The sequence below is a fragment of the Acanthochromis polyacanthus genome, chromosome 1 (genome assembly GCF_021347895.1).
Source record: "Acanthochromis polyacanthus isolate Apoly-LR-REF ecotype Palm Island chromosome 1, KAUST_Apoly_ChrSc, whole genome shotgun sequence".
In the NCBI taxonomy this organism is placed as follows: Eukaryota; Metazoa; Chordata; class Actinopteri; family Pomacentridae; genus Acanthochromis; species Acanthochromis polyacanthus.
Window position 1 is genome coordinate 62,349,681 of NC_067113.1, and position 14,452 is coordinate 62,364,132.

General features: G+C 40.2%; 1 protein-coding gene across 2 annotated transcripts in view; it reads right to left on the minus strand.

The window, feature by feature from the left end:
- scaf11 (SR-related CTD-associated factor 11) overlaps positions 1 to 10,386 on the minus strand; it is a 36,541-nt gene extending 26,155 nt beyond the window's left edge. For both annotated transcript variants that reach the window (XM_022214520.2, XM_022214519.2), the window contains exon 1: positions 10,205 to 10,386. The gene's annotated coding sequence lies outside the window, so the exon portion shown is untranslated. The remainder of the gene's footprint in view (positions 1 to 10,204) is intronic.
- Between the last annotated feature and the right edge of the window lie 4,066 nt (positions 10,387 to 14,452).

The window sequence follows — 14,452 nt, forward strand, 5'->3', positions numbered from 1 at the left end:
GAAAGGCAATCTTTAGCTATGTACAGGTGACGGAACAGCTCAGAGATGAGTCTCATGTAAGTATAAGACTAGGAAACCAACGACTCTCATAGAAACAGAGTATTTAAGACCAGAATCAGAGCTGGAGGATGTGGAGATCTTTCCATGCTCCCACTGTCACCTAAATCCAGACAAACAACAGAAAATGTGCATCTACGTGGTATCAATGAAATGTCTCTAGCTGCAGCGCTCAATTTAGACGGTCGCCATTTGCGACTAAAAATCGATTTTGGTGACCAAAAATGACAAAAAAAAAAAACGGTGGTTAGGGGCCCAAATATTTTGATTTGGGCTACAGACCTCCAAATCCAAGTTTAGCTTTAAATCACCGAGCTGAACCGCCTATCATGTTTTCTTCATGGGGGCAGCGATTTTGTATGATGTCATCAATCTCCCATGATTCCCGGCGCTCGGTCAACTTACTAGCCGAGTTGACTGAGCGAAGTCTCAAGCTTGACAAGCTGCCTTCAGGCAAACTCCAGCTCAGGTCTGATTGGGAACAGGGAGTTGCAATTATGTGAAAATAGAAGCAATTAAAATTGATGGCTGCTGCAGTTGAAAGGTATGTAAATCACACTTTTGCCATATTATAAAAGAGTAAATTTCACATCAAAATACTTATTTCTATTTCTGTCACACATTAAGCTGATTTGCCTAGTGAGTTGGGAAATAAAAACATATATTTTTTAAAAACACATGAAATAAATTTTTGGCCAATGTAAATAATTGTTGCTTTCTAATTTGTTGTAGTTTTCTTTCAAAAATTAAAATCAGTTTAAAACTTATGCTGCCTGGCTAAGGACCATGTGGCTAATGTGTAGAATGCATTGCAGTGCTGAAAAAGAAAATATAATTTCTAAAAAATAATGGAATGTGCAGAAAAAAAGAGTGCAAGCAATTGACAGGAAGCAAATACAATAGGCATTTTCCAATTTTGGTCTACTCTTAACAGTAACTTAGAACTATACCCAGCACCAAGCACTGCAATACTACCACTCATCATGCAGCTATGTTAAGTTCCAACAGGCATGCTACAAAGGATGACAGAGGCCCAAGGGCACATAAAATGCACTAAACATCTACATGTGACACACACAGACAAATTATTACACATTTAACGCACAAAGAATGCAAAAAGTAGGATTAATTTTTTTGGCCACTAAAAGTTGATTTTGACTCCTACAAATGTCTAAATTAACGTATGTTGGTGGCCCAAAAAATGTCATTTGGGCCACCGGACCTCTCGGCCTTAAATCGAGTGCTGTAGCTGTCACAGAATCTAGCTTTTTAACATCAGCTTCCACCAAAGCAGAAATAACCCACAGCAGACAAGCTCAGTTTTTACTAAGAAAGTACTGAACATGGAAGATGAAGCAACTACAGAGCTGTAAGCAGCTCCTCTGGCAGCTGCTGTACAACAACAGAAAACTGCTGTGAGCGACGCACTCATGTTTTAGCATGATTAGACACTGACGGATTGCTTTTGCCAGCAGCCAATACTTTAGACAAAAACATTGTGAACTTTAATGTGTGCCAATATGACATACACCTTTTACAGCAGAGCTTTATCCCTGTCAGGGTAGAACAACTTTATCCAGTCACAGAACACCAAAACTGTTGTGTTGTTGTACACATTGAGAAGCCAACATCAGCTCAGTGTACAAGTCTGAATCATCAAACCGACGAATTACAAAATTAGTCCCGTTTCGGTAGTTTAAACACAATATTTCTGAAATATATGACGATCTGTAATAGCAGAGGGAGATGCTAAAGATGAAGCCTGATGACATGCTTCAATCCGACTATGTGCCACGTACACTGAGTTCACATTACTGCATGAAGAGGAAAAAGTAGAAGTTCATACACTTAGTCACTGCAGCCTGACCATAGGTTTGACTGAAGAAGCTTAAAATGATGGGACAACACACCAGGTCTACAAATGTGACATGGAGGCCACTGCCTGGACTGTTTTGTGATATCTGTGTTTAGTTTAAATTTAAAGCTTGGCATGTAACTGGGCTGTTGAGGTTGGGTATTTTCAGTATAGCAGATAAAACAACAGAAGCACATAAAATAGGATGTTTGTCATTTGACAAATATAAATGTTTCACTGTGGCTTGTTGATTGTACATAAATTATCTGAACATTTGGATACTACCGTAACGACCGAATATTCGGATATTCAGGTTCAGCCCTAATAATTTCTGACATAAGTCCCAATAAGTCCGCAGTGGTGGATTTGTAGTAGGATCACACGCCCGTGAATATCTATGCATTAGTCACATCATTGTATAAGCCGCAGGGTTCAAAGTGTGAAAAAAAAGTAGCGGCTTATAGTCCAGAAAGTACAGTAGCAGGATCACAATCATGTGATCATCAGCAGACAGCTGATGTAGTGTTCACTTGTTGTCATGGTTCCAGGGACGCCATGCTGCTATCCCACAATGATACAGAAATATTTGACAAATCCGTGGATCTAGAATATAAGCTGCATCACTGCCAAAATCTGATCATTTGGTCTTAGTGTCATTTATGACCTTCCCTGAAAAGTTCATCTAAATCTGTTGGTCTGTTTTTGAGTAATGTGACAGACAGACAGACGGACAGACAGAGAGACAGAGAGACGTCGATCGTCACATAACTCCACTACGTTCATTGGCAGAGTTACTATGGTGTTCATATTCAAACTGATCCATTGGCAGGCACAAACAACCCCTGAAAATTTCTATCTACGCAAATTAAATAAAACTTAAAAACAGCATTCGATTCTCCACTATCTGACGTGTACTCTGCTACATGTGCTGCAGACAGTGCTGAAAGTCTTTAAAACTAATAAGTATGAGCTGCTGTTGACAGTGTTTAAAATTACTCCAAACATCGTTTTCAGAATTGCCTTCTATAGAAAGGTTTTCATATGGGTATTAGGGGTGGGCGATATAGCCTCAAATCTATATCACGATATAATCTGAAATTTGTGCGATAACGATATATATCACGAAATTTTTTCCCCCAGTAAAGATGCATAAAAATTACTTTTTTATGCAAATACTCCAATATATTGCAGCAGAATAAAAACACTTTCAAAAAATTATTCAATTTTAGGAACATTTATTTAACATCTCAAAACATGAGGAATCTTAAAATTAAATAATAGTAAATCTTTTGAAAAAAAAAAAAGCTATATGGCTTGAACAAAAGTGCAAATTGTAAACTAACAAATAATTGTTAACTTAAGTCAAACAAGTCTCTTTTCCGTCAATGTAGAACAGCAGCTTTCATCAGTAGGCCTATCTAGTGCAAATACCAAGAATGAATATCAGTGAATATCAGTGCTATGCTCCTTGTGTGCAGTGACTAAACATTCTTGCACATCAGAGGTTGTTTGCCAGGAACACAAGTGTGTCCACTGTCTCAGGCTTCAATGCTGATCTGTGGCATGTTACAATGTTGCCACTGGTGCTGAATGCCCTTTCTGAGGGTGCACTTGTGGCAGGGATACAGAGGTATTTCTTGGCTATGATTGCCACCCTGGGAAAGTTGACCTGGTGCAGCCTTCACCACTCCAGTGGGTCAGTCTCACCATCAACTTCCAGTACTTGCAGGTACCTCCTCAGCTCAATTCCAATATCTTCTCTGTCAGTGTGGGCAGCTGGCTGAAGCTGAGAGGCTTTTTTGAAAAAACTGCCCAGACTTTGTTTAGTCTTCTTGGGTCTCTCTGGTCTTCTTCAGCAGCTCCTGTACTTTTACATGACGGTGCTGGCTCTTGTGTCTCCAGCAGTGCCTGAATTTCTGCTGTAGCTCTTGTGAAAATAAACTCTTTGCGGTCATCGGCTATGTAAGTCGATCTGAATCGTGGGTCTAAAAAGGAAGCCATATCCAGGAGGTTATCAGTTGCAGGGTCTGAGTACTTTTCATTTAAATACTGGAGGATGCCCCTCTTGATCTCTTTTGTCGGATCTGTATCATCATCATCATGGGGGGGGGACTGTGTTGTTTAGAAGGTCAAGCACAGGTTTGACATATGATACACTCACGTATTCTTCTCCGGAGAGGGCGTCCGTGAACTCCATCAAGGGATTGAGGGTCTTGTTCACTGATTCTACCACGTCAATGTCCTGCCAAGTTGGTAGCAGGTGTCTGCTTTTCCTGTCTTCTTTAAGGACCAGGGATATGGCCTTCTCTTGTTCCAGCACGCGTTGAATCATTTGCTGCTGAGAACCCCATCTTGTTGGTGTTTCTGTGATTAAGCGGTGAGGAGGCAGGTTTAGCTCAGCCTGGGCTTTGGTCATTTCCCTCTTCTTTTTCCAAGAGTAGGAAAAGGCACTCACTATTTTCTTGCACTTACTGATGGCACGCTCAACACGGGCATCTTTCATGCTTCTCTCTGAGGACAAAATTGAAAGACATTAGCCCTATGTTCCTTTTATGCAACACAAAAGACACCAGATCTTTACCAACAAGTTAAGATGCATGTGCAAACTAATTCTAGAAAAAGCCAAATATTACATTTAACCACACACACCATACTTGTTAGTACTATATTTAATTACATTCAACATTAGTAATAGCATATGCTCATTTCAAATTTTTGAGCTGGGCGAGGCAATTACTTGGAAAGTGCATCTCAAACATAAAGCAATTCGTTCTTTATCCTATATGTGGAGGGTAAAATGAAATGCAATGATTAATAAAAGAAATTCAAAAGATGACTAGATAACACAATACAAACTGCTTGCACTAGGGAAAATTTGTCTCTAGCCACTGTGGCTAAAGTGCTAGAATTTTGTTTAGCCACATTTAGCCACACTTTTTCAGTATCTTTACTGCAGCGCATGAAAATTTAGAAAAAATGGGAGTCCTTTTCCTACATTCTGGTGCATTTTGAGGCCAAAAATTCTGTTCAATATTGCTTCAGTTTATTTCAACACATACTCGGTAGCGCTCTTCAGTAAAGGAGACGCGGTTTGTTATTTTATTTGATTATCGCTCGGCAAATTACGAAAAAGTTGTAAGTTAACCCTTTTTTCACATTTATTAGGCATAGGGTGACCATATTCTGTTTCTCTGAAAAGAGGACGCACTTCCAGCTCGTGTGCGAAAAATTTTCAGTCCCCCCCCCCCAATTTTTAGGGGTTTTCCGTGGGTCAGGGGGCTTTCTGTGCTTCTAACTCAGTTAAACAAATATTCTGAATTCCCCAGAAAAGAACACTTTACCTGGATATACTGAAAAATAGCCCAAAAAAACTCAAAAAGTTGCTTTATAAATAATATATTTATTAATCTAAAGCAATTCTAAACAATATAATCAGTCACATAAAAATATGGCATGCTCTAGTCTTTAATAGTTATTGACTCAAGTTCTGTAGGAACACAGGTATTCAGATGTTTAACAAAATAAGAAATAATCATCTCTCTTAAGTCTCTTAAGTTGGGGAAAGTGAGGTAGAGTACCATTCTTCAAAATAACCTCCAAATTATTAATTATATAAAAATATAAATAATGCTTCAAAATATTAAACAAAAGAAAAAAGAGAGGTAGCCTATTCTTCAATGTTCAGTTAGGCCATTCTTCAAAATAATGTGTCTCATGGAAAATGAAAAAAATATATATAAATAATGTCTGAAGTCAACAGTCCTTTTTTCCTTCTTTTTCCTTTACTTATTAGCCATGGAGACATAAGTCCCAGCTTTACAGACTGTACATTCTGCCTCCCATTTGTCACGACCCTGACGAAAACAGGGGTACTTTTTTCACATTTCATCAGTGAAATGACATTTGCTTTTCGGCATTTTCTTTCTGTTCGAGTGTTCTCTCGCAGTGTGCCTACCTGCAACGTGAATGATAAATACACTGGTCTGTGACGCGTTCAAGCTAGGCAAGATCAAAAACCTGGACATTTGAAGGACTTTATAAACGCTGACCGGACAGCCTCTCAAAAGAGGACATGCCCGGGAAAAAGAGGATGTATGGTCACCCTAATTAGGCAAAATTAGCTTCGCCACCGTGGCTAAACATGCTAAAAATGGCTTCGCCATCCTGAGGAAGGCTTCGCCTATGGCGAAGTGGCAAATGGCTAGCGCAAGCACAGACAAACATAAAAGCGAGCAAAGTATAATAATGAAAAGGCACAAATAGCCAGGACTTTTACATCAACCTACCTATGGCGAGGTGTAGCCTGTGCTCGAAGCACTGCAGTCTCGTCCAGCCGCTCACCTCCACCGCTTTGACAATGTTCGATGACGATGACGGTGACGATACACCGTTGTCGGTGGTTATGCAGACTTGTAGTTCTTCTTTAAGTCCCCATGACTCAAGAGCCGCTGTTAACCCCTGGGAAATCACTTCGCCTGTGTGATCCTTGGGGAAATAGGATGTCTGTAGGCATCTGTTGCACAACTTCCACTCCTCGTTGATAAAGTGGATTGTAAGACTGATGTACGGCTCCATTGTCCAACTTGACCATAAGTCCGTGGTTGTCGCGTAGTGTTTCATGCTCTCGAGATCATTCTCTACTTGCTGACCGACTCTGTCATACATTTTGGGCATTTCAGTCTCACTGAAATATTTACGGCTTGGCAACTGGTAACGAGGGTCAAGTGTCTTGATCATCCTCTGAAAGCCACTTTTCTCTACTGTAAAAAACGGCACCATGTCCTTGCATAAGTGAACGGTAATGGCGTTTGTGACATCAATCCACCGCTGATTCTTTTTATCATATGGAGTGCCTTTTGAAAAAGCTTGCAAAATGTCAGTCTGCTGGTTTGATGGTCCTGGACCACCTTTTTTCTTTTCGCTTGACTGCTTTGATGTTTTGGGGGCACGCAGTTTTTGGCAATCTTGGTATTCTAAAACGTTCTTCGTTTCGAGATGATAAAACAAACTGGTTGTATTCCCTGACCTTGTCTTAACTGACGCTCGACTTTTTTGCAAAAAACGTTATTCTGTTCAACATCTGACACCTTAAATCCAAACCAGTTCCATATAACCAAAGTAGCACCGTTCTTCTTCACTAGCCTCTCCTCCTCCGTTAGCTCCATGTCTGCAACAGCTGCCATGCTTTTGCGAAATGTAGTCACACTGTGATGATGTCATTAAAATGCGCTATCGCGATAGGCCGGTATGGTTAAAATCTCTATCGTGGGTCAAATTTCTATTGTCTCTACCGTATATCGTTTATATCGCCCACCCCTAATGGGTATATATCAGAGAACCCCAACATATTTGTGATAGATGAACACTGACTGACCAATACATTGGTTGATGACATGCATGCTATAGGTAATGCATTGCCAAAAACGTTTTTGGTTCAAGTTGTGTTCTAAAATTTCTGTTCCTCACAGCGAGTACATCAACATAAATAGACCTCTGGCAGGAACCAAACTGAGGAGGTCTCATGTGAAACTGAAGGTCCACTATGGTATGACAGCTAAACAGACCACATTTAAGAAGCAGAAGAAAGCCTCAATTGTTCTCTCCTTTTCAGTAACACAAACCTAACAAAGTCATCTCCACAGCAAAACATGTGCTCACTATGACAACTGCTATCTGCCACGCTGAATGAATGAACATGAGCTAAGCCACTGTACGGCTGCAGACTCCTTTCAGTCATCAAAGTAAACAGAATTCACCTGAATGTAGCTCCAGTCATTTAAGTCTGAGGGTAATCCATTGTCACTGCTACCTAAATGTGAATGAAACAATCTAAGCACAGCTGCTGTAGATAAATCCTGATCAGACCATACATCTGTCTAGTGTTGTGGTGAAAACAGGTGCACTCCCATGGTGAACTTTAAATTAAATGGTACAAAGTATGCACATGTGGCAACAGGACTCCCATTAGGTCCAAATGTCGAGAACTAAACCACCTGTTCCATGTGTGTCTATGTCAGAATAAAATGCAGAAAGCTGCATAGCCAAGCAAGGACAATGATATTTTTTATTGTATTGAAATGATTACTTACACTACCGTTGTCTAGATTGGATTTACGATTAACTTAATGTTATCTTCATTAGAAAGAAACTGCTTTTTTTTTTTTCAAAAATAAGGGCATTTCTAAGTGATCCCAAACTTTTGAACGGTAGTGCAGATATAACAACAAAAATTGATATTTGAGATTCACAAATACGGTAACAACACATTAACATAAATTAAACATTTTTGATATGGTTTCCTAAAAACCAGCAGCCAAATTACATAATGGAAACAGTATTTCTAAACCAAAACAGAACGTAGAAGGCATCAAGGATGTTAATCAGTAATGGCTCATTAGTTTATCTGCATTACTAATTTAATGGTTGAAAAATATATTAACCAAAAAGGCAGAAGATGCTGCTGTAGTACCTGGTTGCATCACCAGGTGGAGCCTCTTGCTATTTATAGAGCTGGAGTTACAAGTGTGTTTGCTGACCCTCTGTATGGATCGCTTAAAACAAGCGCACCTCTTGGTTATCCAAACGCTAACTGTTGCTGACACGTTGGTGAAGTCTCCAGCTGGACGAAACAAAAAGGTGCCTGAAGCTCAAGCTAACACTAAACTATGATTTTTATTTTATTTTTTGCAAAGAGCAGTTGTAGCTGCTAACGCTGCTAACATACAGAAGCAGCAGCAACATTCAAATGAAAGTGATGAAGTGTATTAGCGACACTGTGCTCCAAGTATAAATACATTTTACATGTGGAAGTAAAAGGTGACAGACTTTTTGGTCTGAAAAAGATGCTGCAGCAGAATTCTAATCACCTGTTGATATCAGTTAGACAAACTACAGGAAAAAAAATCACTTTATTATGAGGATACTTTTTTATATGAAACTATTGCAAAGCAAATAATCATGGTACTTTAAAGCAGAAAACTGCAGCTCATTTACTGTTTATTACTATTATTTGGTGTGTTTGTGTGTGTAAATGGCAATTTCAAATGGAGGTATTTTCTTCTGCTGTGAAATTAATTATTCAGTGAACTCCTAATGTAACTATGCTGGCTTTGTGGTGAAAAATGTGTGTTAGCAGTTTAAAAACAGTGTTATCAGCATATTGACAATCATTCACTGTACTTCACTCATCTAAATGATTATGCAATCTTATTTTTTCTCTCTCGCTCTATGCATATATACAGGCCATCCATAGAAGAAGCCTGAGGACAACTTTTTATTACATATACATTAAGTATGTAAATAATTGTTGTCATGGTTAGTTGTTGTTCTAATGTTGAGTTTCTTGTGATCTAAAAGTGAAAGTGAACTGCAAAGATTAGCCAGACTCCACCTTAGACCTTTACCACAGCTTTCTGTATTGGTCTTTGGCCTCTGTGGAGTATCAAATAAAAGCTATTTAACAAGCCTTTACGTCCACAATCCAGACTTGAGTTATTTACAGTGTGAGTAGTGTTCAACAACTCCAGGAGGCCATCACACCCCTCTAGCCAGCTGACAGTAGTACACAACCTGAGCCTAATATCTGATCCACAACCACTTTCCCTGTCAAGATTTTAAAATTTACCGAAGTGAAATCTGTGCAAAAGACTGACACCAGAGCCTCGTTTTCTAAACACTTAAAGCAACACAATCAACACAGGCCATCAGTCATTAGTCCTGTACTCCAGCTGTCATTATCACTCTGTTATTGGCTGTATTTTACCATCTAACACCACTGGCTAACTGATAAACCTGGGAGCTCCGATCAAACGCTAGCCAACAGTTTAATTTTTTAATCTATGTGTTAATATATAGTAAATACAGTGATTTGTGTAGTGAAATCACGGTTACGTTGGCAGGCAGACACTTGTGAATGTCTGCTGTTGTTTTGCCAGCACGGCCTGGCTGCTGGAGGCACAAAATTAGCACCAAGTTGTTCAAGCAGTGCCAACACGACGGTGACAACATGGTTGTTATTGGTTAGCCGGACTGCTACAGCTAGCTAAAAACACGGCTACCTAAGGGCTAGTCCGCTGTTGTTAGCACGGCAGCAAACACGGCTAAATGCAGTTTAATAATAGCCGCGATGATTGCACTGAAGGTCATAAGTAAGTTAGTTAGCTAGCTAGCTAGCCAGGTAGCATCAAGCGAGTTTAGCCGAGAGCTAACTAGCGGCTTTGAACAACAGCACCTGCTTACGTCGCTTTTAGCCTCCTAGCGGCTAGCTCCACTTAGCTAAGTGTCGGTACTCACCTCTGAGTGCAGCTGCGACTCGTTTGTGCCGACTAAGCCGTTTGCAGCGTCCAAACTCCCGCTATGAAATGCTGACAAATAGCACTACCTGGGAACTGTTTTGGGCTAAAAACGGAGCGTAGCTTTCAGAAAGTCTCAGCCACATGTCTCGCAGTCTGGCCGCGAGTTTGTGCCGTTGGCGCCCCCTGTTGGAGCCGCCGAGCGTTACAGAGCACAGGCATTTATCCATCTGTTGTATTTACATAACAAGGAACAGCGGAGAAAATTAATACATGCACACATAATTACTCCTATGAAATACACAATTTGTAAATATCAAATAAAACTCCCCTGAAATCAATACAAGTAGTCATTTTAAAACGTTTTTTTAAACTATTTTTGATCAATTATTTCATTTATTTATAAATTCATTGCCTGATTAACACATTTATTTCAAAGCCACACTTCTTTATTTTATGGCAGTGTTTATTAATCAATCAATTCATTCATTTGTCTTCCAGATACACAACAACAGGTGGTAGAAAACCCCACAACTAAAAATCACCCTTTATTAATTTATTTACTTTACATGGATATCACTGACGTGTGTATTTGTGGTGCCCTAAAGTTGCTGATTTATTAGCCAAATAAAACAGCAAACTGGATGTATAAAATCAGGTTATTATCATTTTTTAAAAAGTAAATCTACACACTGTCAGGCTGGCGGCGTCAGGGTGGGGCTTGGTTGGGCTAAAGCCCCACCAAGAATTGCATTAGCCCCATAGACTGTATATATAATGGACGTAGCATCTGGCTCCAGAATTGAAGCCAACCCGGAAGTGTCAAAAACTTGCAATATCACGTCGTCCGCTAGGGTTGGCTCCATAAAGCTTTTGCTCCATAGACCCCAATTCATTTTTGGAAAAAATGAAATTTGATAGACTGATTTTCTACAGCTCAGGATTTTTTTCCCGTTAGTTTTCATGGTCAAAATGAGAGATCAGGTGGCCGATCTTAAAATAAATCAATACTGAATTTTAAATAAATCGTTAAAGTTGGCGGAGCCAGGGGGCGTGGCTATACTTGATGGACAGCAACAGAAGCCTCTGCGGTAAAACGTGGGCGGGATAAGAGAGTCCTCAGCCAATCCTGCCCCTAGTTGTTCTCCGGTCCAGTCTGTTTGATGACGCTTTTTACGTCACTGGCTCCAAAAAATCCAAAACGGCGACCAGGAAGTAGCAAAATCCGGGCTTCATATTCTCGGCGTTGAAACCAATGGGTGACGTCACGGTTAGTTTATGCCTGATTAGCCCTACAAATCGGACGAGCTATCGCACGATTTCGGAACGAGATTTGCTTTCTAGCGTCCTGAGATTTGGATACAGACCACAACAAAGAGCAATCGGCAGGTAATGTGGAGGTTTTCATTCACTTCTCATCTCTAGTATGTTGTGGGACACTCATTGAGACTATCCAAGCCAGTCAGTGTGGGGAGAAAAGCACTTTAGGGCGGACTTTGACGCAGGGGGTCAAGTTGCCCCATACTTTTCGCTAGCTGAGCTGCTAGCTGAGCTGCAAGCTGAGCTGCTAAGCTGCCTGCCTGGCTAAATACTGGAGCTATGTCGAAAATTCATTTTTCCATCACACATGTATGAAATGACATATGAAAACAGACCCCAGGTTGAAAAAAACAAAGTTCCCCTTTAAACTTAACCTGGCTCTAATTTGTGTTTGCGGCTTATTGTCACTTGTGACAAAGTTAACGTTAGTAAGCTGGTCAAATATGGATAAATTAGTTTTTAAACGTTGCCGGATGGAACAACGGACAGTGGTGGCGGGTGAGTTGGATAAAACTACAGACACATCTGCAAGGGAAGATGACCACTCTGGTCCCGAGTCTCCCATGTTCAATGCTCGGGAGGATGAAGATGAGCAAGACAAAGAGGAGATGGAGCAGGACGCATCATTGACAACTTTGCCTCCAGTCACAAAAACCGGAGGATTGTGCTCGTGTGAACATCAGCTGGTGAGTTATTGTTTTGTTTACTTTGTGAAGCGCTGTGGTTTCCCTGCTTGGCTGCATAGCCTGCTTAATTTGTTGGAGCTGTGTTAAAACTCTTGGCTACTCCGGAATACTGTAAATGGCTTTAGGTCAACCAGAAAATGTGTGCTGTTAAATGGGCTGATCTGTGTGTTGAAGTTTGCCTTTTGACCATTCTGATCTTATGTTGGTCTCATCGCCTCCTACCTATACCGCTGAACAACCTGTTGTACTGTTAAGGTAACTAGTGCTGTAACTGTGCATGTTTCTTAGCCTAGCCGTGCTAGACCCATGCTCTGAAGACGCAAGGGTCTAGGCACGCTCGACAGGGAGGGAGGCGGGCTAAAAGGTTGTCTTTCAAATCACTCTGCAGCAATTGGGTAGGTATACAACCAATCAGCGCAACGAATAGGCTCCGAGAGTGCCGGAAATCAGAGGATGCGGTAGTTCGGTGAAGCCTTATTTATACAGTCAATGGGTGAAGCTCACGTATATTACGGACATGTTAACAGAAAGATTATTCAGAGTCGGTGCTAATGGAGGTCAACGACTGTTGTCGTTTTTGTTGTCGACCCTGGCAGAGAATTAAATTCGTTGCCGTGGGTTGTCTAGCGCGGCCAGGCTAGTTGTTTCCGGTTATTTCTGTCAGAATCATCGCGCCTCTGTCGTCACTTAGTTACGCCCGCTTTCTGACTCTACACTTCATGGTGATTGGTCCGGCCAGTTTTAGGAGCATCCAACCTCGAGCCTTATGGAGGGTAACTAGACCCACCCTGGCAGAGAATTAAATTCGTTGCCGTGGGTTGTCTAGCACGGCTAGGGTACCTGTTTCTAGCTGTAGTTGGAGAGTGTTTTATTAAATATACACTCACATTGAAATTCTGGCATTTATTTGAGCCCCGCCACAATATGGGTTAGCCCCACCATAGCTGAACCAGAAAAAATACTCTGGCACCGCCAGCATTAGAAATATTATAAAGGATAAAATCATGTCTTTATACTTTTCTGATACAAACAAACATGCCACAAATGTCACAAACAAATCAGATTTAAAGCAAACAGAGCACTGAAGACTGGTAATTGTAAATATTCCAACATTGCACATGAGCGTCACACAGACTGCAGACTACATACCATAAATATGTCCATTTTACTTGTGTGCATTTCTTGTATGTTACAGTTTTACCTATTTGCACTTTTTGTAATAATTATATTTTTGTTTTGTGTTTTATATTTTTACCTATTTTTACATTTTGTATTCATAAGTCCTGGTGGACAGTCACTGCATTTCACCGCCATACTGTTTGTGTATGTGACGAATAAAAAAAAAACAAATCTAATCTAATCTGGTAAGTGCAAGAGAAATAGTCCAAAGTCTGAGTTCCTGTCAAACACACCTTTTATATACAGCTGTGAGAGATCCAAATCTTGATCTGCGCAGTCAGACGAAAACAGTATAGTAGCACATGAATCTATTGACACATAGAAGTGGAGAAGTTGGCTATTTTATGAGCCACTAATGGAAAACAATTTATTATCATCATGCACTAAAGTGAGGCCAGGTTTGATCTCATCAAAGCACAAGTGTTCACTGCCTTTGAGCATAAAAATCTAGATATGTATTTATGGATAACTATACTGCACAGCATAAAAACTGTACGTATTAAGAGTGGTTTAAATAGCAAGAAAACAAAAGATATCAAGTCATGAATGGGAATATATTTGGAACAACTTGTTTCATTTTGACTATAAGCACACAAATGTTTTTACTATAGATTCTATATGAAAGATGGACGTAGCCTCTGAATGTCAAACCTGAAGTCCTTGCAGAATTATCTTTAAACTATTTTTTCTAACAACCAGTAGAGGGCAACTCTTCTGGATAAAATAACAACTTAATATTCTATGAGACAATGGCCCTAGTTCTCACCTCATGTGTTACCTCAGCAAAAATGTTCCTCATGAGTTTATGATGTCAGTCGGTAGTGTCACGTCACCTTCCATACAGCATAATGTCCATTTTGTAAATAATGGTCCCATTTAGATTAAAATAAACAGTAAAGTAGCAGGGTAGGACTATCATGTGATTGACCTCTTGCTGCCATATCAGCAATGTCCTCCACTTCTGAATCAGATCCATCCCTGACTCATTGCATCCAGTTTCAAAGGACCAAGATGGCAACAGCCAAAGTACCAAACTCTAGGCTTCAAAACAGTAATCTACCAAC